General features: G+C 39.0%; 1 long non-coding RNA gene across 1 annotated transcript; it reads left to right on the top strand.

Annotated features, from left to right (window-relative positions):
• Positions 1-434: 434 nt before the first annotated feature.
• LOC309439056 lies at positions 435-22002 on the top strand. The gene is made up of 6 exons (XR_014183923.1): positions 435-1332; positions 11150-11327; positions 14864-14969; positions 19620-19678; positions 19783-19879; positions 21730-22002. It is a non-coding gene; the product is annotated as an uncharacterized lncRNA (long non-coding RNA).
• The last annotated feature ends 3140 nt before the right edge of the window (positions 22003-25142 follow it).

The following is a 25142-nucleotide window of genomic DNA, read 5'->3' as shown; positions in this document are numbered from 1 at the left end:
CCTCAGTGCTGCCACCCCTGTCCCACCACTTTGGTCTCCTGGAGAACGTCTCCTGCAGCAGCACTGGGAGACCTGCAGACATCAGAGACAGGAGGAGCTAGAGGAAGTGCGGGATAAAATTTGAAGAGGTACCAGCAGCAAAACCCTTCTGTGCTTCTGCTGGCACTTGCACAGGATGAGACTTCCAAAAGGACTTCACGATATCCTGCTGAAACCAAAGCTGAGTTAACCTTGTTTTATTTATTTATTTTAGTTATGTGGTGGTGGTGGTGTTTGCTTGTTTGTTGGTTTGGTTTTTTTGTTTTTAAATCACCACAGGGGTGGGTGGTGTGGCAGAAAGTCTAAGTTCTCTTGCTATAAAACTAGACTTTGACTTTAGCTCTGCTTTCTGTTGGAGTCTGCTGCTGATAAACTCACTGCACACCTCTCATGTGGGCGATGGAATCACAGGGTGGCTGGTTTGGAAACACTAATGTTGTTTACAAAACTTTTCACTTATCTCTGCTAGTCTTTGAGTCAAACTATACTTAAATGGGTCTGACGTGACTAACCTTACTTCAGCCCCAAACTATTTCTGACTATTTTATTCCAAATAAAATAGACAATAGATATAATGCATTTTGTTTGAAAAGAATACATAATTAAAAAAAAACACCACCACCAACAACAAAAAAAGCTGAAAAAAACTAGAAACAAGATCTCACGTTTGAAGTGTGATGAAGATTGACAAAATAATCTGGAAAGGAGTCAGGAAAGGTATGCTCAAGTGGAAAAAAAAAATAAAAAGGAGTTATAAGTCATTTTAAGACTAACCTCAGAGTTTTCTTGAGTATGAAATGACAGTATTTACCAAAGAGACATTTCACATTAGTTTGGATATATATTCGATTCTCTGACTTCCCTGTAATGTATAAAAGTCAACTTTCTGTTACGTTCACAAAGACCACAAGACCCCATGGGAGGTAATAGTTCCACTGATTTCAGGGGACTGACTCAACTAATTGAACCCACTCCTTAAAAGGTTCAGGGTAGGTTATGCCACCTTAGGTTGTGCTAATTCCTGATTGGTGCACCAAATGAAGAATATATATTTTATTACTCTTATCCTCACTTAAATGCAAGTCACAATATTTATACACAGAATTACCGATCCTTCTTATTTAGCATAGTTTTTACTTAGGTCACTACAGAATTTCTGTCCTTAGAAATTTTTGTAATTTTTTTTTTTTTTTTTTTCTAGAATCAATGGAAAAGCTTTCTTTCTGCATTGGTTTCTAAGAAACAGGGAATGTACAGTGCACTGCATAACAGGTATTCCTAGTTTTTATACATGTAGGTGATGTGGCAAATCATCAGTGGTGAAAGAATATTTTTGGGGAAGCCTTGATATTGAAGAGCCACTGTATCTCCTCTTTTTATGTCTGAATTTACTTGTTGCTGTATAAATGCGTAAGAGAGTATTATGTACAAATTCTACAAGGACATGTAAAAACAAAATTCTGATCCTGAGGGGTCCATTACAGTTTCCTTTTTGCAGGAATAATAGCAGAGAAAACTCCAGGTCTTTCGCTAAAGTTGTACTCAGTGTCTCAGGGTCAGGTACCTGACCTAGTTTTGAAGTTAACCATTTTTTCCACTCTTTTTTGCACGTTCTGGTCTTTGCTTTATTTTTTCTGAGTTTTCTGATTCCCTTTTTTTTTGGAGAACACAAGCCCTGCCCTGACGAGGTGAGGTGACTCCTCATCCTTGCTTTGTGCCCCCTTTCCCATCTCACCTCACGTCATGGCGCAGACTGTCCTGTGCTTTGTCCCATGGGCAATTTGGTTTATGTCAGTTCAGTGTCAGCTTTGGGCAATCAACATGTGACATTGCAGCAGTGTTTGTGGATTGATGGTGACTAGCTAATGCTGTCGTAATGTGTTTCTCATCTGTTGGTCCTTTCAGGCCCTTCCTCAGAGTGTAGGTCGCGATCTCAATTAGTTGCAGTGATTCTAAGGAGTTGGCTGATGATTACTGTGGTATCAGAGATAGGGGCAACTCCTGGGTGAGAGCCAGGGTCTCACAGGGCTGCTGTGCATATCTTTAAACTCCTGTTTAACATTAGACATGGAACACTGGATGAATGCAACACAACAAATAAAAAAGGCATGGTTTTTACCATTATGTTATTAAAGTTTCAAATTAAGGGCACTAAATTAAATACAGAGATGGCATAAAAGGAGCAAATCAACTTAATCTGGTATTAACACACTTTAAAATGTATTTTTAAATACTTACAACTAAATTATGCTTCACTGACGTCTTACCATTGACTTCCAGAGCTAAATCTCTATTCAGTTTCAGTGGGTTCAGAGTCTCCTCCATGACTTTTAAATCTTGTTTCATGTTAGGAGGTTCATCCTACACCCTTTCGGAGACATAGCCCTTTTCCCTACTTGAAGTCCGGCTGTATTCTTTCACTCAGATTTTGACATTAATTAATCACTATTATATCACTAGTAAGAAATTTAAATAGAGAAGATAGATCTACTTAACTGTACTGTTTCCCTATGTTGCTGCTGGACTGTTGTTCCATTTTTGATTTCTTGTATGTGAAGATGTGACTGACTGATTGGTCTGCTGAGGAAACAAAAATCTACTAATTAAACATGGATTTCAGGGAAGCCTCTACTCTAGTATATCTTGACATAAGCTGTTCTGCCATGTTTAGTTTTACTCCATTCTGGTGCTGAGAGATGATCAATCTTTTGTGGCAGGTAAAGTGAGTCTTTGGTACGTGAGATTTGAAAACACCTTTGAAATCTTTTGATACAAAGAGAGCAGCAACTAAGTATTAATATATTCAGGCATTCAAAAAGGAATGTGACATGGAGTTTCACTACTGATTGCATGTGTTCACAGGAATAAAATGGCTAAATTGGTAGCTATTTAAGATGAATATAGCAGAAATGATAACAAAATAAAAAAGGGGATCTTTAATGTCTTCTTAGAATATAAATATAGCACTTGGTGTTGGACTGAAGGAGGTACGTTCTTAAAGAGATTAAGGAAATTTATGTCCCACCGGAGATTGCAGAGCATCAGGCATTTCATTCTGGACCTCACAAGTTTTGCAAAATTACAGATTTAATAAACAAACCATTTTACGTCTCTATAAGGAACTTAGAGGGGATTTTGAAAGTCAAACACTGAGGACCCTTGCTTTGACTGTGGCGGTAAAAGTAACATCTGCCTCAGACATTTTAACAACAGACTGTTCAGATCATTCTTTTCAGCTATGATAGAAGACTTGACAGACATAAGCCATCCTACCCCTCATTTCTACACTTATATCTCACAGCTCAACTAAACCTTACATCCAAGTGCTCATACCAAGTACATCCAGATTTAATTTTACTTTTCTTTTTCAAATATTCAGTTCGTTACATTAACTTCTGTGGTTTCCTAATTAAACCAATAGCATGGAAGTAAAAGAAAAGCAATTATTTTGTTAATTGCATCCCTGGGATGCTACAAAGTAATTTTTGCCTCCAAATCTGGGACAAAAGCTGCTGCTGAAAGTTCTACCATGCTCACACATGTTTACCAGTACAGATACAAGATGCTGCGTGATGTGACTCAAGACTACTCCCCACAAGCAAACAAGTTATCCCAGTGGTGCTGATGCATGTGCTGTCTCTTTTTGAGAAGGGTCCCTGAATCATCAAGTACAACAGCACTTAGCCCTGGAATGGGGACTAAAGCTGAGATCATAGTCCGATCTTTCTTTTCTTAAAAAAAAACAAATTATTAAATCATAAAATCATAGAATAGTTTGGGTTGGAAGAGACCTTCAAAGGTCATAGAGTCCAACCCCTCTGCAATGAGCAGGGACATCTTCAACTAGATCAATTTGCTCATATATGTCCATAATAACATTAGCTTGGGGTAAATGCAAATAGAGACAGAAAGGAAAAGGAGCCAAGGGTCTTCATTGCTGCTTTCATCAGTTAGGCTCCTTGTTCTTCCCTTACTCTGCTTCCTTGTCTCCTCTTGGGCATACAGCTCTGCCCAGTGTTAACCCATCACCAGAAGATCGCTATTTCTTTCCAGTTCACTAACATCCACAGTGCCAGGCCATTTTTTTTAAGTGATTGTATGATTCTTCTAGTTCATAAGACATTATAGGAACGTATGTTCATTTCATGCTTTCAGCTTAAAATTTCATGTAGGTGCTTTGTTAGAGATTTTGAGTTCACAATTACAATGGTTTTCTGAAAGCTCTACTCTGCAAGATTTATTTCCCTGATGAAAGTTAAAAGGCAAGTCTCAGACAGGGCACTCAGAAAACAAAGCCAAACAAGGAAAAGACAGAAACAGCATAAGGAGCATTGAAAACTTTGTTTTAGTACTAAGAGATAATAAACAATAGCTTTCAGGGTCTTATCATGATGTATTGTCTGCATTTCAACACATGGTCTTTGTAAAGCAGACAAAACTGGTTTTATTAAAACATCAATGACAACAAAAAATGCATTTCCTCAAATCATCTCTTCTGCTCAGAATTTATTTTGTCTGGCAGGTGTAGCCCATTTACTGCAACAAAAGGTGAAAGCTTTGATGTTGTGATGTGGAATCTTAGGGAGACAACACTCAGCTGAACACTCAGTCTTCTGTGAAGGTTTGTGAAAGTTTTCCTTGCAATCTGTTTCCTAATAATTTCCCAGATTTCCTACTTCATCAGCAACTGCACTCAGCATTATGGTGGCTCGTTAAACTTTCTCATGTGGAAAATATCTTCTCCATCACAAAAGAGGTGAAGTAGAGTTTCTTTGGTGACTTTCAACAGTTATAGTATGTGCTTACAAACTTTTAAAACTCAGTTTTGATCCAGAGATACACATGCCTATGCAATGTGTCCATTTTGATTTATTAGAGAGGCAGGCAAATACTCTGAAAAGGTCTCTAATCTTTGATGTAGTTGATGAAATATTTATCTCAGTATCCCAAAGTTGTTAGTGATATTGTTTCCAAGTTCCAGGGCATATATTTAGTGAAACATCAGGAATTTGGTCCAAGAAAGTGATTAATTATGGTCCTAAAGTAGTGCATAAAATCCACCATAGGAGATAATTTAAACTGGGATCACAAAAAACCTTTCACAGCCAGCAAGAGATTGCCTACAGATGCATAGAATGAAATGCCAATGAGAGTGATAGTTTTTTAACATTATGTCTCTCTAGAACTTACGTTTCCTGTACTGGATCCCGAGACTCTTTTCCGATATTCAAGTCCCCTTTAAAAAAACCTCTATAGCATGTACACTTTTCCTTCTTAAGAACTCGAGCCGAGTGACACCATGCTGCATAACCTAGCAAATGGTTAATGCATCCACCCAGGAGGCAGAAATAGGGTTTGGCGTTGGATTTCTGTCCTCCATCCAAGAAGCTCCCAACCTGGTGCTTGTCTCTTTGCTCTTGGACTGTTGGTCCTCACAGAAGAACTTCACAGCTCCCTGCTTTGCTGCCATGGTGACTGCTGTACCTTCTGTGTCCTTGTCCTCTTCTCCGCATTTCTCAGTCTAAATCAGAAGCACAGGCAGCTGCAGTGTTTTATTTCCATTCCTCCACATGCTTTCAGCTGATGTAATTCATGTCACTTGTATTCAGTCCCCTCCTGCTTCTTGGACTGACAACTTTTGCGGCCATCCATTCTTAGTACACTGGAGCTGTTCTCCTCATTTTCTCATCAGGCTCACGTCCAGCCCTCTTAACAAAAGGCAGGTGATCTACGTGCCAATATTTTACCTCATTCAGGCTCCAAAGTTCCCTCTAACTCCAAACTTCTCAAGGATAAGAAGAAGCTGAGTGCAAGCCATAATTTTTCCGCTCTGCTAGTGAGCTTAAAAACCTCTGTTGTTTTTTATGTTAGAGGAATTTGAAAACTTCATTGAAAAAGATAATACTAGGGTTTTTTTTACATCAAAATCATTGAAACAGATTATACTGAGGTTTTTTTTGCAGAGCATAATAACTGTAATTAGCTGGCACATTTTGAAATATTACCCTCTTGAGAAGGGTAGTTTGAGTGAAATATGTGCAACTAAATATGCACAGGATCACTTACACTGGACATGTATGAATCTTTCCTATCTCTTGTAGTTTTTTGCACTTCAACCTACTTATTCTCCTGCTGTTTACACTCACTGTATTTTCTGAATGAGTTAAAAAATTGGCTTTTCTATCCTTTCCATACCCCCTTCACCAAACTGAATTTACATTTACTGTGTTCATTCCCAAGCACTTCCATGCAATCCCTAACACTCTGTGATTCTGCCTACATGTAAGCAAAGGATTGCACATGAAAGATGTACAAATGAAAAAGCAAACCTAGAGGAAATTGGTAAAAGTGATCAAAGCTGGGTGTTTACTTCACCGTCTGGGTAAAAGGGCTCGACCACTGTGACTGGTGAGCATGCATGCATATTGTTCACTTCAGAATACTTGTCTTTTTGCTCATCAGTCAGGCCTATCAGTGGGCTCTCAGGCCAGAAGGGAGTAAAATGCACCCATACAGTTTTCTTGTTCTTGTAGTATCCCAGAATCACTGACTCTGGAGAAAACTAGGTACTATTTCAGACATCTCCCATGTTGTTTTATGCAGCTGATGCAAAGCCGCAGAGTCTTTTTTGGTGACTTAAGGAGGTTTGACAGTGATCTGATTAGACCTTGTTGATTTTCTCCTACTCTATTGTCAGTAACAAAGCTCAGAGCTGGCCTGTTTGTTGGTAGTCTTTCTTGAGGACCACTTCAAGGACAGCTTTCTGGGCTGATTCAGAGGCCTTTGCTCTTGCTTTACTGCTGCTTCCAAAGATGCTGACTAAAATGATGAAAGACAAACCAGACATAAGCCTGCTGAGGGTTTTATGCTGGACATCCAGACAGTGGTTTCACTTATTACCACAGTTCCTCATATATGTTCTCAGTGCTCTTGAGGGGGTCAGGACCAAATGACTCACGCAGCAGAGAGTTCAAACTGGCAAAAGGTAAGGAGCTGCCTCTGAAAAATGCTGAGGTGGCAGTTTATGCTGTATCCCATACTCTTAATTTTTAATTTAATGCTTTGACACTTCTTTATTTCTGGAGCTAGAGAGGAGTAGGTATCCAGTGGTCTTGGGACAATATTTTCTTTATGCAGATTTCCTTCAGTACATAATGTTAATCTCTGGCATTGTCATTAACAGACAAGAGTTAAAAGTTTCATTTTAGATATAAGACTCTGACAGAACATACATAGTGCTCTGCTAAGACAATTGTACTTATTTGTAATGACATTTAACTCCAAAACTTGCAAACAAGAAAAAAATCCCAAACTCCAGGCAGGCTAGTTCCTGCCATAGTGTCTGCTTAGGAACAACTGTTTAGGAGCAGTTGGATTTCTTCACAAGATGCTGTAGTAACAGGTATTTCAGTGCAGAGTTGTTTTACCTTATTGGATTTCAGCTTGTAACTAGTGTTTGTTATTACCTTAAAATAAATGTAATTATTTGTTAGCATAACCAAAATTAATCCCCTACAAACAGTAGCTGCCAGCTGTTACTGTGTTTTAAAACTGTTATAAATTGAGATTTCCAATTATTTTGGCAAAAGCCCAAGAGAGTCATATTTTTGTTATATGCTACTCTGTTTGCAGGAATTCATATGGATGCATTCCATCTCCAGTAAAAAGTTATATTATGCTGCAGGTGTACAGCACACACAACCAATAAAATACAAATCAAAGCCTTACAGTTTTCAGCCATTGTCCATTTTTCGTAGCTTACTAATGTTGGCAGGCAATGTATATTCTAAATCAGTGTTGGGCAAGATGTCCTGTTCACTTGCATAGGAAGTTTTAGGCGAGAAGCAGAGAATACCCCGTTTCCTCCAAAATAATACAGGGTCTTGTACAATTTTTGATCCAAAAGATGCTTACTTTTTTACATGTATAGCTGCCTGGACACTATTTAGCTTGACTTTTTAAATGAACGGTAACCAGAGTTTATTTTTGGAGTAGGGCTTATATTTTGAGCATCCTCAAAAATCCTGAAAAATCATGCTAGGGCTTATTTTCAGGGTAGGGCTTATTTTCAGGGAAACAAGGTATGACTTCTCCCATTGTCTGTCTGCCCCTGCTCCTTCTATCCCATGGAGGGAGGTGCCACGTTGCTGCGCAGGTGAGAGGATGGTGGGAGTCAAACCAACAGCCTCATCCCACAAACAGCACCATCCCACTAACAGCACCATCCAGCCAAATCCCCCTCAGAAATAAATATCTATACAAGAAGCTGTTACTGACCGTCAGCCCTGAGTTTCTTGAAAGGCTGAGCCTGTGATTACAGCTTGCCTCACCCTGGGAAAGGTCTAAGTGCAATTTCTCTGGAAAATTACAGCTATCTGAATACTTCCTAACTCCTGAGTTAAGATAGTGAAAAAGGACTCTCCACTTTCTGCCTGCTGTCTTGAGAGGAAGGGCATATTTTGTGGGGTTTTTTTAATTTTATTTTCTGTACTCTTTTCACCACTCCTCCCTCTTCTCAGTTTCCATGCTGAATACCAAGAGAGACACAGGCAATAGCTTTTGAAAACTTTATAAAAATAAGTCAGCATATATTATTTACAAAATGTTCCAGCAGATTATTAAAAAGGAGATTGACAGGGTACCTGGATTTTAGTATGTGACTAAAAGCACAAAATTGGAATTAAAACAGCCTGCAAGCATAAAGGAAACTTAAAACATTTACTTGACTGCCAGCTAATTCATATTCAGTGCTTGCTTTTTCCAAATTTCTTATTTTCTTATGTTTCCATTTATTGCTTCATTAACATGATCCACTTCCAATGAAATAATTTAGGTCAAGAATGCCACAGCATAAGCTTTTCAAACATTTGCAGAGTTTTCTTTTTTAACATACTTCATGCCATTAAGCAGATCAGATGGGATAGAAGTATGGCTGCTCTCTCTGGGGAAATGTCACACAGGTAACTTAAGCGGGACTGATCAGTATCAGAGGAGGGAAAGCACCAGCTGCAAAAGGAGCTGCATTCTGGAAAGGCACGTTTCCATCACCCCTCACTGGAGAATTAGCCTAATGACCCTGGGACTCAGCACCAGGAGGCACAGGCTGTGAGTCATGTGGAGCTGCAAGGGAATTTTCCTATTGAAAGGGTTCTCCAAGACAAGCATTGGGAAAGTGTCACTCCATCTCAGCAGGGTGGAGCCTGGGAACTGATAAGAGCAGCAAGGGAAAAATAGCCTCCAGATTCTGGGGAGGAAAAGGAAAAGGAGGGGCAGGTTTGGCGACTTAGCCCTCCCTCAGAAAAAGCATGTTGAGATTGCATTGGACCAGTAAAAGAGAAAAGCCAACATCCCTTCTCCTAGGCTTATCAAGGGGCAGGAAGGGATAACAGATGTCTCTCCCCATCCTGGCTGAAGGCCTTTGGTACAGCCCCTGCCTGGCACAGAAAGCTGCTGCTGGTCCTTCCCAGAGCCCTGCAGCAGCATCCTCGGCTGACCTGTGTTTCCCGACACTAGGGGTACAGATACTGTCCCAGAGAGGCCAGCTTTTTTCTTTAGGTGAAGATGTTCAACAGGTTTTTCCATACTCCTCACAGCATACTCCTGGTTTTAGATAACTCAGAAATAAGAGTGCGGTTTAAAAGCTTGGAACTGATAATTTTGTCAGAGCTTCTGGCCAGTATTGCGTGCATGGTGCCCTCCCACCCAAAAAACTAGCTTCCTAGGGCAAGCATGACACAACGGGGAGCAGCGTTTGAGTGCTCGCAGCCTGAGGAAGGCAACGTGCCTTTCTGCAGTCTACAGTGTTTCTCATTCCTTTTTCAGTAAAGAGCCAAGAGCATTTAGGGAGGCCCAGAGAGCAGGGTTTGGAGCAAAGAGGGTTCTCAAACATGGAAAGTATTTAATGCAGTAGAGGACCTATTTGCTGAAGACCAGGAGACATACCATTTAGATTCACAACTCTTTAAAGTTTTGAGATCTGCAGTGGAAAACTGAAACAGTGAACATTTGAAATATACTTAAGCCAGTGTGTTCACCTGAAGCACTTAAGCAGTATTATGTATACTAATTTAAATAGCTTGATTTTGATCAAAATGCAGAAACATAAAGCAAGCTACCTCAAGAGGCCTGGCTCTATATATAAGTAAAGAAAATACAAGAGACCACTTCTTTGTATGTTGATAAAAACAAGCATAACCCCAGTCTGGTCAGACCTAGGTGTGTTTTAGTGAAACTCATGTTGTTATTTCTCTCTCTCTTTTCCCTCCTGTTACACATCCACACACAAGACCTTCATTCCTATTCTGAACTTTGCTCTTATTCATTAGCATGGCAATCTGATCATTGTTCAATCTGACAGAGACACAGAGCCAAATCTGACCTTAAACATTTGATAGAGGTCTTCTTGTAAAACGTATGATTTACCAACAGCTGCAGTGATTTCACAACAAATAGGTTAGTGTGTTAGAGGACTGGGACGCAAGTTTGTTTAAACAAATCTGATAAAGTTATCATGGGAAACTGAAGGAAGTGGGTCACCAGTTTCCTGATAATATTTACAACAGTCCATAGATAAGAGAACTGGAAAGGAGGCCCCTCTTTCTTCCATGGTTTATCACATGGTTAATGCAGAAAGACAAATTGTTGTAGGATAAACTCTGATGTCATATGCTAGCTTTGTCACTCAGACCATCTGTGCAAGAACATATATAACAATGTAGAATTTGGTGCAAATATAAGATGTTTAAGATTCTGAAGAAAAGAAGGGGAAGAATGATGTATTTCTGTAAGGCACGTATTCTGAAGGCAAAAGGAGACCTGTGAGCAAAGAAATCTGTGCTCTAAGACCTAAAAAGCATTTGAAGGGAGTTCCTCTGGCTTAAATGCACAGAAGCATTTGGGCAAATAGCACCCATGGATTTCAGGGTCCAAAACAAAGAAAACATGGCCTGATGGCTGGACTTTGAAATGCTGTTCTTTACTGTGGCAAGCAAGTAGTATGGATATCTTCAGCAGACAAATCTTAACTCTACGGAGAAGTAGTTCTGGTGGCAATAGGAAAACGAGAGTAAGGCTAACAGTGGTGACTTTCTCCTTCCTTTCACATGCTCAGCCATATGGAGAAGCATCAGGCCACGTGCAGAAGTGAGCCACGTGTGTGTCCCATTATACAGCACAGAGCAGCTGGGAAATCTAGGGACACTTTTGATGAAATAACAACAGCATTGAAGCTCGTAAAAATGCTCCTGGCAGCAAATCCTTGCTTCCCAAGTAGAAATGAGCACAAACTGGTAAGTGAATGGTTCTAACTCCTTCTGTGCCATAAATTGTGCACATATCTTATTGAATAGCCAAGTAATCAGGTATGGGTGCTGCTGAACTTCAGTGGGTATATCTTACAAGGACAATCAGAGAAGCCTCCAATTTAGTGATAGTAAGAGATAATTAGGAGCTAGACAGGCCCTGCTGAAACTTAACCTACCTGTCCTACATTTGTGTTTCAATAATGCTAATTTAATTAGCTGTAGTAAGAAAGAAAGCTAATATGAGCTGTGCCCCATGGTGAGGGTAAAGGGTTTTGAGGTGCAAGAACAATCTTTTGTCATTTCCAAATTGCAGCCCAATAGCATGCCTAGCTGTAGCATGCTGAGGAGCTCCTCTGGTAATTCTTCCCTTCTCACTCAAAAAATGCACCAGGATAAACCACTTGGCAGTGTTATCCTTCTTTCACTGAGCTTGGAGGGGTTTTAATGTCCCACAGTCCTTACAGGGCAAAGGTGCCAGAGACCAAGGCAGTCAACAGCAGAGCAAAATTCTCCCTTCTGTCCCCAAAACCTCAGACATTTTTGCCATCATGAAGCTGGGTAATCACCTTTAAGGAGACAGTCCCATTGTTCCTATTCCTCCAGCTGATCTGCATACCCCTTACATTTATTGGGAAACTGGAGCCATCCTTAGCAGTGAGGGCCCCCTCGCTGACTGTTTAGATCTTCAGCTGATCCCTCTCATTTGTAGGAATTCCAGACCTGTGGAGACTAGTGGTGGCCTTTCCATGGGGAAGGAAACTGTTTCATTTGCAAGGAATAAATAGCGAAAAAGTATGACATGAACCTTGCTGAGATTTCCTCTTTGTTAACCCCTGTCTGCTGTATTTTTCCACAAGTCTCCACATGGTTTTGATTTCAGATCTCCAAAATACATTTTATGTTTCTTCCCTGGCCTCCTTTGCAGGACTTGCTTTGCAAAACAAGAAATTTTTCCTGCATTTATGTCTTTATCTGGAGCCTAAAGTGGGGAAAGCCCTTTTTAAAAAGCCCAATGTTAGTAGGAAGAGGAGCTTGTTTCTCCTTGTTTTCTACTACAGGATGGCTCTCCTTTCTGCTTGTGGCACAGAAGGTCTTATGCTTTTATCCATGTTAATTGTTTTCTGCATTGCTATATTTCTTTGTGTAGACCTTCGACCTCTGTTGAAGGTATGATTCATTAGCAGCCGCAATACATGACCCATGACAGAAAACTTGGTGCAGATGTGGTGTCGCACACTCAGGCATGAGGAAGACCCACTCCTGATGGAGACCAAGCCTTCCTTGGCTGCTGGAAACCTCCTGGCTGAAGAGCCCTGCAGTGCCCGCCCAGTCTAGCAGGAATATTTGCCTGACACAGGAAAACTGTGTCATAAAACTGGTTTTATTTCTCTCGGTTATCTCAGCTTTTGCATGGTGGAGCAGGGAATGTAGTGGGAAACCAGAAATTACCCAGGGCCACTCCATACTAGCTGTTCTTGGCTCTCAGAGACATCCCTGAGGCTGTCCTTGGTCAGGCTGAGGCATAAAGTAGTTCTTGAGTCATCAGGGGTTTAAGCAACAGCAAAGTTTGTATAAAGCCCACCATTTCCCCTCTTGTTCCACACCAAAAGTAGCTGGAGTGGACCAGAAATAACAGTGCCCTGTCAGTTTTCAGTGCTTCACCATTAGATGTCCAAGTGAGCAATCTCTAATTCAGAGATCCTAAATTTATTGCTTTACCACTTGTGCACAACAATACATTTAGACTAATTTTGTGGCTCCATTTCTGTGGTGAAGAAAGTCTGAAGGAGTCTAAGGTAACATGAAAACTGCCCACGGATGTGCTATGGGGAAGAGAGGGGAAGCTAAGATTTTGTTTGGAAGAGAAAAAAATGATGAAAGCGAACATGAGCCAAGACATAAAGTCTCATTTTGCTCCCATGTGCTAGTGCTTGAGCAGACTATTGTTCTGGACTCAGAGATTGGTTCTTAATTATGTTGAGCAGTGAATGGTTTGAATTACAGCCACATAGTTTGGTGAGCACAAGCCTGTTAAGAATTTTGGCTGGAGAGCAGCTGCAGGGGCTGCTTTGAGATCACCAAAGGTGGCTGTTGCTGGGGGTGTTTTCAAGAGTTAGGTGGCATACATGCTGCCACCTGAAGTCCCATGCTTGAATGTTTTATCTAAATCTGCCCTTGTCTTTATTCCACTATTTCAATCTAAAATAAAACATCTTGTATTTATTGTATCATCACATTTAGACACTACCATTTTGGAATCTCCTGTGGACATCATCAGATCCAGATGTTTCCAAATGTCATCATCCATACACTGAAATGATTACAAATGGAGATATATTTCTGTAAGCTGTTGCTACTCAGTGTAGGTTGCCAGTTTCCACTGGCTTGGAGGAGACTTTTATTTTTAATGGGGCGGGGATGGCCCTGAATTCAATACTGCAGATTTTTTAATTACACATATTGTTGCATGAAGCACAAGTGGTTGCAGTCTCTGCTCATAAATTTGGACTGATTTCCTAACAGGTTACTAATTTTAACACGTGTAGGATGATTTTAATATTGGGATTACACAATATGATTACCTATCTCTATTTGTAAAGAGTGTGATGTGAGTTCATTATATTCTCTGTTCAAGGTATTAAAAATACAATTAAATTCCAAGAAAGAACTATTTTTTCCTTGACATCACTCTGTATGCCTAAATTGTCTGACAACTGCACTGGTATTTATATGTACTGTACACAGCTCTGTCTGGCTTGTGAATGAATACTACTGCCCTCTACTGCAATGAATATCTAATTCCTGCTCAAAGTTTCATACCCTCCCTTCTAAATATGCACAAAATGCAAGGAAATGAATTATAGGGGTGCCCAGACACAAATAGAGATACAACCTCAGAACAGAGATACAACAGCTCAGAAGTGGCAAAGATTTGTGCCAACTTCTTTGGCATTGAGTTCCTACAACAGGGAAAAGCAAAGATGTATCATAACTTGCTGTTATTGTGCCCTAATTAGTAAGGACAGACTACATTTTAGATTTCCCTATCTGTATACCAGTTTGGACATGATAATAGCAAGTCAGGGATTCTAAAGTCATGGTTTTGGCCATCAGGAGGATTAGTATCATACAGCTAAAATTTTAGGTACTCTTCTCTGCCCTGAAAATGACAACTCTTCATTAGATATTGTAGCTTTTGGACATAATTAACAAAGTTAGTTATGCACTGAAGAGTGAGACCCTCGAGTCAGCATCCCGGGTGAAAGATTACCTGTTGTGACTCTTGGAACCACTGAGTAGATGGTAGGAGAGCTTGGTCTTTCTTAAAGCTTTGTGCTATGTGTGCGTTGCACTATGGGAAAACACTTTTTTTTGCTAGGGAATGATAGTCCATTAGCTTCACCTGGATGAAAGTTTCTTACTCTTTATTAAAAACCAGACCCAGGCTCTCTCTTAAGTGATCATCTTGTGGCAATGTACTAAAAATTCATCTCTCTCTTGTTTTCTCTTTTCTCTGACAGATGATCTTGATCACATGAATGTAAAAAAAATTACTTCCTAAGAAGATGAGCAACATAGATTTTAAATCCCCCAAACTGCTCAGGAAACAGGAACTGGATCTTCCAGGTTCCAGAAGGTGCTTTGGTAAACAATGCATGCACAGAATAACTAATGCCTGTTCCCTCTCTGTATTTTTTTTAAAAGTACAGCTTTTTGTAAAGAAGTGGGTCACCGTTCTTTTGGACTGCAAAGATCATCTTCTGCAAAAGCCCTCTGCATCAGACCCTGAAGGGGAATTAACCATGAAAGTTATTTTGCTGGACTGAATTTAAGCATGATCAAGGAGATCAAAGCTTAAACAGGCAATGTGCCCAGATGTAACTCCAGGTCCCAAAAGTACCTGGTGAAGTTTACATTCAGAAAATAGGTGCTAGGAAAGTCAGACGCAGCAGCTGAGCAAGTATTTTGTGATTTCCGTATTGGTCTTAGCCCCCAAATCCCAGCTGGGCACTTACATTCTTTCTGAATTTGTTAGCATACTAGAGAAGCTCATTGCACACAAAAATACAGAAGGAAGTTATTATCATAACTTAGTTGTTGGTTTGTTGCTGTCACACACAGAACCCTCCTGCCCTATCTCGTGGTTACTTCAGCTGTAACGCAATCCCCAGGGCCCTTTGGGGGAAGTATTGATCGCTCACTTTTTTTCAAAACTTCATCTTAGACTAAAGCAGAATAATAGTAGCATCCTGGCACAAAGTCCTCTGTGCAGATCTGTACTCTTTGAAAGTGTCAAGAACCTGTCAGAGGCAGATGCATGAACCTGGTCATAGTGGGTGTATGAAGATGAAAACTCCAGTGTATTGCTTGGGTGTGCAAATTGGAGAAAGCTGCATCCCTTTTCAGACACATCGGTTTAACCCAAATCTGATGCTTATGTTTGGTTGGGTTTTTTGTTGTTGTTGTTTATTCAGTTCTGTTTCTATGCCATTAGCAAGTGATTGTGATGTATTAAGACTAATAGGTACAGATAATGAAAAGATAATGTTGTATGTAGTTGCAGCATGTGTCTCATTTCCTACTCCTCTCAAATGACTCATGGGCATGTTCTTCCAGCTTCCAGCCTCCTAAACTAGAATTGTATTTAGGGTTAGAAGACAGTTTGCTTTATACAGAACATTCTCACTACAAAAACAGATTGAACAAAAGACAGAAAAACATCGTCTGCTACTGGGCATCCTTGCCATTTACTGTGACATGAAAAAACACAAGCGCATGACAAAGAATTGAGACTATATGAAGGCTGCACAAGTATCACACAACTCGTTGCAAAAAAATATGCTCAAAGTCTTTTTAAATTCATTATTTATGCCACTGCTTTATTAAAGCGTTTTTATCTTCACTCAGATTTGTCATTAGGAAGTTACTAGATTCCTGTACCATATTGTAATGAGCAGTTGGCTTTTGCATGGAATAAAAATTTAGATATAATAAATGTGCTCCAATGTACAATGTATGAGTTCATTGTAAGTGCATGCCACTCATTTTCCCAAAATTTTAAAAAGGCAATAAAAAAAAAAAAAAAAAAGAAGAAGAGCAAGAGAAGGAAAACTGTCTAAGAAACTCATTGGAGAAGTCTGAGGTCGTAAGTTAAAGACCTGCCAGTGCCTTAAGGAGAATTTGAGAAATATTTAATGTTTTATAATGTTTCATGTCATCTTAAGATTCAAAAAATCCAAGAAGTAAAGCTAAGACAAATAAGCCCTCAGTAATGAGTGAGCCTTTAAATAAGCAACAGATTTTGAATTCTATATCAAATGAAATAATATTTACCTTTTGTAGAGCAGATACTAACTTAATACTAGATTGTTGATAACATAAAGTAGTAGCAGCAAAAAGAAGAAAAACACAGAATATACATACACGCAAAATAATATAAAATTAAATAAAGAAAAATACAGACTGTATTTCATTTACAATGATGGAAAGAAGATCACCTTTACTACTTATTAGCTTTTGATAACATATTAGACTTTATTTTGAAATTTCACAAATGGTGCTTCAATTTTATTGTGTGGAATGCAAGTTTAATAGAGTAGTCTGGATAATGTTGACAAATTCAGTAATTCGATATTTGAAATTTCTAAAATGGTTGAATATTGAAATTCATAATAGATCCAGATGAAGTTGGTACATAGTTAGGGTTTTGGTTGGTTGGTTGGTTTTTGGTTTGTTTGGTTTCGGTTTGTTTGTTTGTTTGGTTTTTTAATTGGGTTAGCACATATTTTATACTATCTCTAGTGTATTTGCTCATTGACCTGGTGATGAATCTGTGGCAAACTTGCTCAACTTCAATAACTTAAAAACTCAGCCGTGCAAAGTGCTGCTTATCTATCTAGATTCCAAAAGCAACTGATCCTACTAAATTGGAAAAAATTGGTAACTGAGGATAATTGTAATTACAGTTACACATGCTGTAAAGATATTGTTTTCATGAATACTTACTGCTCGGTTGGCTAAATTGTGCTCAATAAACTCTAGACACAGGGGACCCATCAAAGTATTCTTCATGAGAGGCTTCATGTTGTTGTTGGGCAAGGTATAAAAGCTTTTTGGGAGGAAGGGTTGTTGATATTGAGAAAAATATTTCATTCAGCATCATATGTGTGTATTATATGGTGATGTCAGAAAAGAGTCTCTGTCAACATATTATTGAAACAATACTACTAATAGTACTGAAAATCATATGCAAGGGTACTTGAAATTAGGAGGATAGGAAACTTCCCTTGCTGAATTAGACCTGAAGTAAAAAAACCTGAGATCTTGTGTCTCCTGTATAGCTGATAAAGTGATCTGCTGATTCTTAACTAGAGTCTTTTGGGGAAGATTCTTCATGTGACAAGATTAAATTACCCATCATGTCTTTCCTGGAGACTTGATTTCTCTCCATTGTTCTTAAATAGCAATGAAGAAAAAAAAACGTTAGCTGAAACTTTTTGTAATTTCTCAAGCTTAAAGACTCAAGCTAAAACTTGACATGGTTTTTCTGTTAATCCAGCACATTATTTACTGTAAACAATTCTGAAGCATGGGAAATCATTTCCAGAGGACCGAACATGAGTTTTCTGAACAAAATGAGAAATCTTTTTTTTGTAATGAAAGACCTGTGGATTGAGATAGCTAAAGGAGATACTATTTCCAATTTAGGTGTCTGGCATGACAGCATCAGTGGCCTTCTCAATCCATTCCAAAAACATGAACCACTGAGCATATATACATATACATTCATATATATATATATATATATGCACATTCATCAAGGCTTATGTGCTTAGTGGCTTATAAGGCTGTAAAAGGAACATTTATTTCCTTCTTGGACACCAAAGCACAAAAAGCAGTCAGACAGTGGTTTCCTCTCACCAGCCAACAGCTTTCTGTGTTCAAGTAATGGTGAATTGAGTATAGCAAAACTTGGTGGCTTCGTTCTGTCTACACAGGTCAGGTGTCTACAGACATATGACATGTTGATTCATCTTACTGTTTTCAAAGAAAGCACAAAGAACAGAAATGAAAGCTGTAGAATTTGGAAGGTGATAAAGGAAAAGAAAGCTCAAATAACTGTGTTCCCATGTTTTCTTTGAAAATGTCATCTGAATAAAGGACATATAGGATGTTCTGAAAAAGTCAAATATAACTTGCATAACAATTATGCACCCACATTGTGTAACTGGAGAAGTAATGAATTTACCCAGTGGGCTAAATGACTAAATTAAGGAAGTGAACATAAGCATTTTGAAAATGATCCTCTCAGTGACAGTTAGAATAAGAACGGGAAATCATTTGAAATTTGAAATCACTGAAATTTGTAGTAATAGCCTTTTTCTACAAGATACTAGAACTGCGGTCAGGAAAAAGCTGTAGTTGATTGTAAGCATCACTCGGTGGAGAATTAAACATTTATTCTTATTTTACACTGATGAAACTAATATAAAGCAATTTACAGTTTATTATGATTTTTCTTAGTAAAAAGAAAACATTTCAATTGAGCAAGACATTTTTTAATAAGGAATACAGAGGTCTGATAGTCAATGTAAATATCCATTGTAAGAAAGTAGCAACTTGTTTCTGAAATGGTTGATAACATATTTTAACATCTTTTCTGTTGATATGCTAATCTCCTTTCTACATAACTGTAGCTAAAATGTTGCCAAATGTATTTCAACATGAATCAATTGTTTATTGACATTATTAGATAATGTAAAATTTTTATTCTTCCCTGCTTCCTTTCTGTCTCTTTTAAATATTCTCTCCTGATTATTTTGGACCGTATCTTGCACATAAAAACATCAACAGAAAAAAATCCTAGAGGCATGTGTGCGTGCACAATCTGTTTGGTGGAATCATAATTATGTTCCTGCAATTTTATGCTACATTGCATCCTTTCTTCAAGAAAGTTTGTTGCCTAGCTCTAAGGAGATATTAGGAATATATATATATAAAGCTACTTAGATGCTTGGACCTTTCTGCTTTGTCTTTGAGTAACTATACTCCCTTAGAACTTTGAAAAGGTCACAGCGTATTATTGCCTTTAGTGTGTTTTCCTGCCTGTAAGTGCTTACTTCTAGTCCTTACTCAGCAAAATTACTGTAAACAGAGGGAAACACATTTTCTCTCAGTGCTGTGCTGCCAAAATTGCTGCAGGAAATTTCCTCAAAACTTGTTTTCATGATTCACATGATATTTTTAAGGTATTTTTCTCTTTTCTCCAATTTCCAGGGTCAACTACATGCAGCTGGTGCTATGCGCTTTCCATTCTTCTGTCTAAATAACTACTGGTAAGTGTATGTAGTGTTTTTCTGCATGTGGTTTTTCTGGCTGGACAATTCACGGGGGCTTTTTAGTGATTTTGTTGGTCTGTTTGTTTGTTTGTTTCCCCAAGCACTGATAGCAGTGGTGGGTAATCATCTGACTGAATCTCCTGGGAGCAACATCTTGGAAATTGCCGGACATTGTGTGCCTGTGAGGTGGTCAGTTATGTGAGTATGAATTTCTTCTTGGAAGTGTGCTGCATAGTTACAAACTGAGTGACTTTAATTTTATTCTTGAGGTGAACTGGTCTCTCCAGAACCTTGGAGGTCTGCTGTAGTCTAGGAACCACATTCTCCATGGCTGGTAGGCGTGGTGGGATAGAAGGAGCAGCAGCAAATACCAAGGGACGAGGGAAAATATTTGGATTAACAAGGCTGAGATCTGAATTTGTCCTTTTAATCCCTCTTGGCTAGTCTCTCTTCTTGCTGATGTATATACAGCAGTGATTTAGTGGAAGACCTGCAACTCAGAGGAATTACTAACTGATCTGAGAAATACATGAACATCACAGGCCAAAGCTAAGTGATTTGCAGCTGATCCCAAGTTTTCTTCCCAAAGAGCTATTTAATGTGTAAGACTTTGAGCTGGGGACTATCTGTATGGCTCAGTAAATGTAATGTGGAATGGAACTTCCTTTGTGCATCATATACAAGGTGTTTGGGACCTCAGGTGGATTTTGTGCTGCTCGAGGAAAAGTCTACACTGGTAGATAGATGAATGAACCCAAAGCTAAATTACATAGAAGAGACTGAGCTGCTCTGACAATGGTATGGAGCAGAAAAAGCATTTAAGTCCTACCATTTTGGACTTCCCTAAGACATGTTGATGCTCACTGAGGATCAGTTCTGACTTTAACTCTTTCGATGATGCCAACTATTGCACAAATGCAAAAGCCCCATGTAAGTGTGAGGCAAAAGAGTAATAGATTCAGTTTTGAATTAAGGCTGTAAGGAGATTTCAGCTGAATATTTAAGATGAAGTATTTGTACAGGAAGCTGGCCATTTACCTTCCCATGTTTATCCCTCAATACTGCCTGGTTGTATGCAGCAGACATTGAGTTGGCAAACTGTAGTTTTTCAGAAATTCTGAGTGAACTTACTTTGGCACTAAAGTACTGTATTGCTTTATTTTGCATGCTTGAGTTGTACAATTCCTGGGGGTAAAAATTACACTTGGGAGTTTTTGCATTCATTCCACTCAAGACACTGAAATCATAAGCGTTTATATCTCCAGGCAAACTATAATCCAAGTGCTTGATTTTCTCTTTCTCATACACCAACAGAAGGTTAATTCTTATTTATTAACTGACCTCAAGTTAATAGGATTCCCTTCATGTAAAAATGGTGCAAGAGTGGATTGAATCTCAAATGTATTTGCAAGTTTAACTGAGATTCATCAGACTTGGGTCTAATGAAGTATAATACAATAATTATGTATACGTTTGGCAACATTTGTCTCCTGGTTAGTATTTTTATGTTCAGATGTTGTAGTACTTACAGATGTTTCCTTTCTGCTTATTTAGCGGATTTCCATTTTTAAGCAATTTCAGGTAATTTTGCAAATATTTAGCAAACATTACGATACTGGAATTTTTTCAAATGGTGCAAAACTGAACTGGCTTAAGTGAAAATCTTATTGCACTGTTCTTTTTAATTGGCATAGCATTCTTTAATGCAATTATGTATTTTCTTGTAGATACATAACTCAGAAAAAGCACCACTAAGTTCTTTGCTTACATTACAGTTTAGAAAACTATTTCTAATACCGGAGTGTAAATATTTTAGCTTTGTGTTCAGAAAAATGAAGTAATAATCAGTAAATCTTATCCAAATATTTCAGTTTATCTATTGTAATATCCTACCAAGTTTTACTATTGTAATTATATAAATGCAAGTTGCAAATTCGTTACAAACTGTGGTGGATTGTTTAGGTGGTGATCTTTCTTAAGATGACTTCTGTGTATTTGAATGATTAAACTAGTGTCCTGGCTTTGTTAAACACAAGTTTCTCTTTTAGTGAATTCACCTGTCAGCTAAAGCCTTCATATTAGCTGCATTTTCCTGAAGAACCAGATACATGTTTTGGTAAACATAGCAATGGATTGTGAAGTTATTGATAACTAATTGATGCACCTCTCGTGAGAGGGGCAATGAGAAACAGGTGACCAAGAAATATGTGACCAAGAAACTGACCAACAGAGTATAACATCCCAGTCACATGAATACTTCATATAAAAGTGGGAGATCATGAGGATCTCGTCCCTTTTTTTCCTTATGGCCGACACTAGGAGAGGACCTTGCAAGTCGTCCCTGCGAACTGAGGCCTAATGAGAGACTGAATCCAGCTCCGGTTGGCTGCAGAGTCCAATCCAGGACTTTGGGTGCTGCCTCTGCCATTGCTGGGACTTTTCAAGATTGGTTTTGTATATTTTGTTTTATTTTCTCTATTCTTATTAGTAGCATTAGTAAAACATTTTTAATTTTTCCAGCTCTCTTCTCTCTGTCCTTCTTTTCCTCCCGATCACCTGTCCTTAGTGGGAAGGGGGGAGAGGGAGCAGCTGAAGGGGGAAGGGGATGGAGAGGAGGTTAACAATACATCTGCCACGGTTTTATTGTCACCCCACAATCAAAACCCTCGACAACTAGCACTAAAAGCACATCCTTCTGTATCAAGACTTTCAGGTTGACTGCATTTGGGATTCATTCCCAAATCTGCCATGTTTTTTCACTTGAACATTAAAATGTCAGATAGAAAGAAAATAACTCATAGCTGTCTTGGGGCTTGATTCACCCACCTCTGATATCAATTTTATGCCAGCACAACTCCATTGAAAACTGTTATATTACTCTGGTGCTATACCAGTTTAATAGAGTAGCAAATCTGGCCTTAGGGGTGCTTCTTGGTTACTTCTAATTTTCTGATTAAAGCAGAGTTATTGAAACTCATAAAATCCATTTAACGTTGTTGCTCCACAGTGGGCTATCTGCATCAGAAATCTCGCTTCATTCTATGGCTTAAGGAAATTCCTAGCTGGCCTCAGCTCAGTGAAAGTACATTCAGTCAAATGCTTCAGCAGGATTTTTATTTTTTAATTTGCATGTTATTTTAACCATGTTCCAGAACTTTGCAAACAAAGAGCTTCAAATATTCCATAGATTTCAGGTTCTTAGGCAGATATGAGGCACCGTCTCCAGATTCACAATTCCCTACCTCTGACTTCCTCTCCATGCAGCTAACAAAATAGCAAAGTATTTTCAGGATTGGCCTTTTGGGCAGGAGGATTTGTTATTCAGCATCTGTAACTTGTCACTGGTGGTGTGGCTGTGCCACCACAAACTAGGGGCTTTCTCGGAGGACTACGGTCATTCATTGGACCAAATTGATACAGCTGGAAGAAGAAGAAAAGGCTTTTTTTTTTTTTTTTTTTTTTTTTACATTCACTGCTCCTATTCAGATCCTTCCTCTAAAACAAAATAAAAATCCAAGCTACCTCTCTAAGAGCTTCCCCCTGTTAGTGCATTCTCTGGAGGGGCAGGAGTAGCCTCAGGCAGCTGCAGGTCCCTCCCCAGCATGGGGCTATGGGGGGTACATCTCGCTCTCCCCAAGTCTGACTGAATGCACACAGGGTGCTTGCTTTGTCTGAGGGAATCGGTGTAGCATGCACATTGCCACCACTAAGTAGTTCAAGATTGTGAGTCAGAAACTCCTTAATAAGTTACACTGTTCAAAAAGCATGCAACTGTTAAGAACTGGGGGGAGAAGGGGGTTTGCCCCTTTGCTGTGCTATTCTAGTACTTGTTTTCCATTTGGTTTTGTTTTTTTTCTCTCTGCAGGCCCAAGGGTTAGAAATAAAATTTTTATTAATAAATGACAACTGCGTTTCCCACATCATATGTAATTCTAAGAGTCATACCTTAACATCACCACCAAAATACTGGGGGACTCTAAGCCGGATCAGGAGGGTTGGCAGCTCATCTGGATTGTTTATGTTTTCTCCTCTGGGAGCAAGAGCTTTCTTTGAAAGCATTGCATCACTTCTCTCTGGGATGAACAATACGTGATGGGCAGCTTCTTGTAAAACTAGCCAAGAGTTTTGAACAATACATAGTAGGGTTAAGCTTTCCAACACAGCATCCAAACCTCCTGTACGGCAAGGAGAGAAAATAATGGATGTAAACAGAAGTGGAAAAACGATGAGGGGAATGATTACATGAACTCGTTTCACATCTCTGAGATGGTCTAGTTGAGTCTGGTCTGACTCATTATTATGGTTTGTAACTGTGTGTGTGCCATTTGACAGAGGAAGGGTGACTGAGGGCTCAGTTCTATATACAGGCAATCTGAGAAATGCTAATGGCCTCAAGTTTAATAAATTAGTGTAGTGAGAACGTAAATCGTTCCACCGCCTTTGCCTGCAGGGGCATAGAGGTTGTCCGTTCAGGAACGTCAACCCAAAATAATTCTTGAAGTGTGCAGTGTTTTTAGGAACAATCTCATGCATAACTAAAACGGTTTTCATTTGATTCTGCTTTGTTCAATACATACAGTCCAAGAGATAATCATCAAGGTCTTATTTAATTTGAGCCTAGAAGTGTGGAGACCTAGGAGATACAGGAAAAAAAAAAAAAGTGTTTATGGGGGAAAATAAAAAGAAGAAAGAAAAAAAGCTTCTTTAATTCCAAAATAGTTCCCTGTATGTTTAAAGCCTTGAATGAAGATTTATGTTGGTCCCGCTTGATCCAAACAGGTTGCCTCTCAATAACAAAGCTGTCTTTGAGAATGTTTAATGCATATTGCTGCTGCCAGATACAACCTCCTACTTTTTCTAGGTTTTGAAATAGACTGGGCAATTCCTAAGCTTTCTTTGGCATGTGAGGATAATTCATGTCTTGGACCAACTGCTCACCCAAAAGTGCAGGAGGCCCAGATGATGTTGATAGGAATAAACAAAAGGAACTGGAAATTTCTGTAGAAGTAACTTTTAAATAACTTCGCTTCTGCTTTATGTGATGGAAAATATTGTGAAAACTGAGTAGTCTGTGGAGGATTCTTTGCCCTTTGCACTAAAAAGGTTAGTTTTCTTGTTCCCTTATACGTGTACACAGCAGATAACATAGAAAATGCTAATCCTAGTCAGAGGCTGTTGAGAAGGAGAGACTTAAGTAATAAATCTGGATAACACACTCAAAGAGCATTGGCATAGTGATGGTAGCAAACACATGAGAGAGAGTGTTAAAGCTGCATTGTGTCATGCTGAAGTGTCTTCAAAAAATAACAGGCTCAGTTGGTTTGTTCCAAAACTTAGCATTCCTGCTGGGGTGTAAGGGGCTGCAGCACCCCAGAAATACCCTTTAAAACCCCCAGGCTGATCAGTGTAATTGCTGGCCCTTGAAACTTCATGCCAGCGCTGATGTGAATGGAGGAGATTC

This window comes from Streptopelia decaocto (assembly GCF_964273445.1).
Source record: "Streptopelia decaocto genome assembly, chromosome: 4".
In the NCBI taxonomy this organism is placed as follows: Eukaryota; Metazoa; Chordata; class Aves; order Columbiformes; family Columbidae; genus Streptopelia; species Streptopelia decaocto.
The sequence above is the reverse complement of the archived record's forward strand: the minus strand, read 5'-3'. Positions and strand labels throughout refer to the sequence as shown.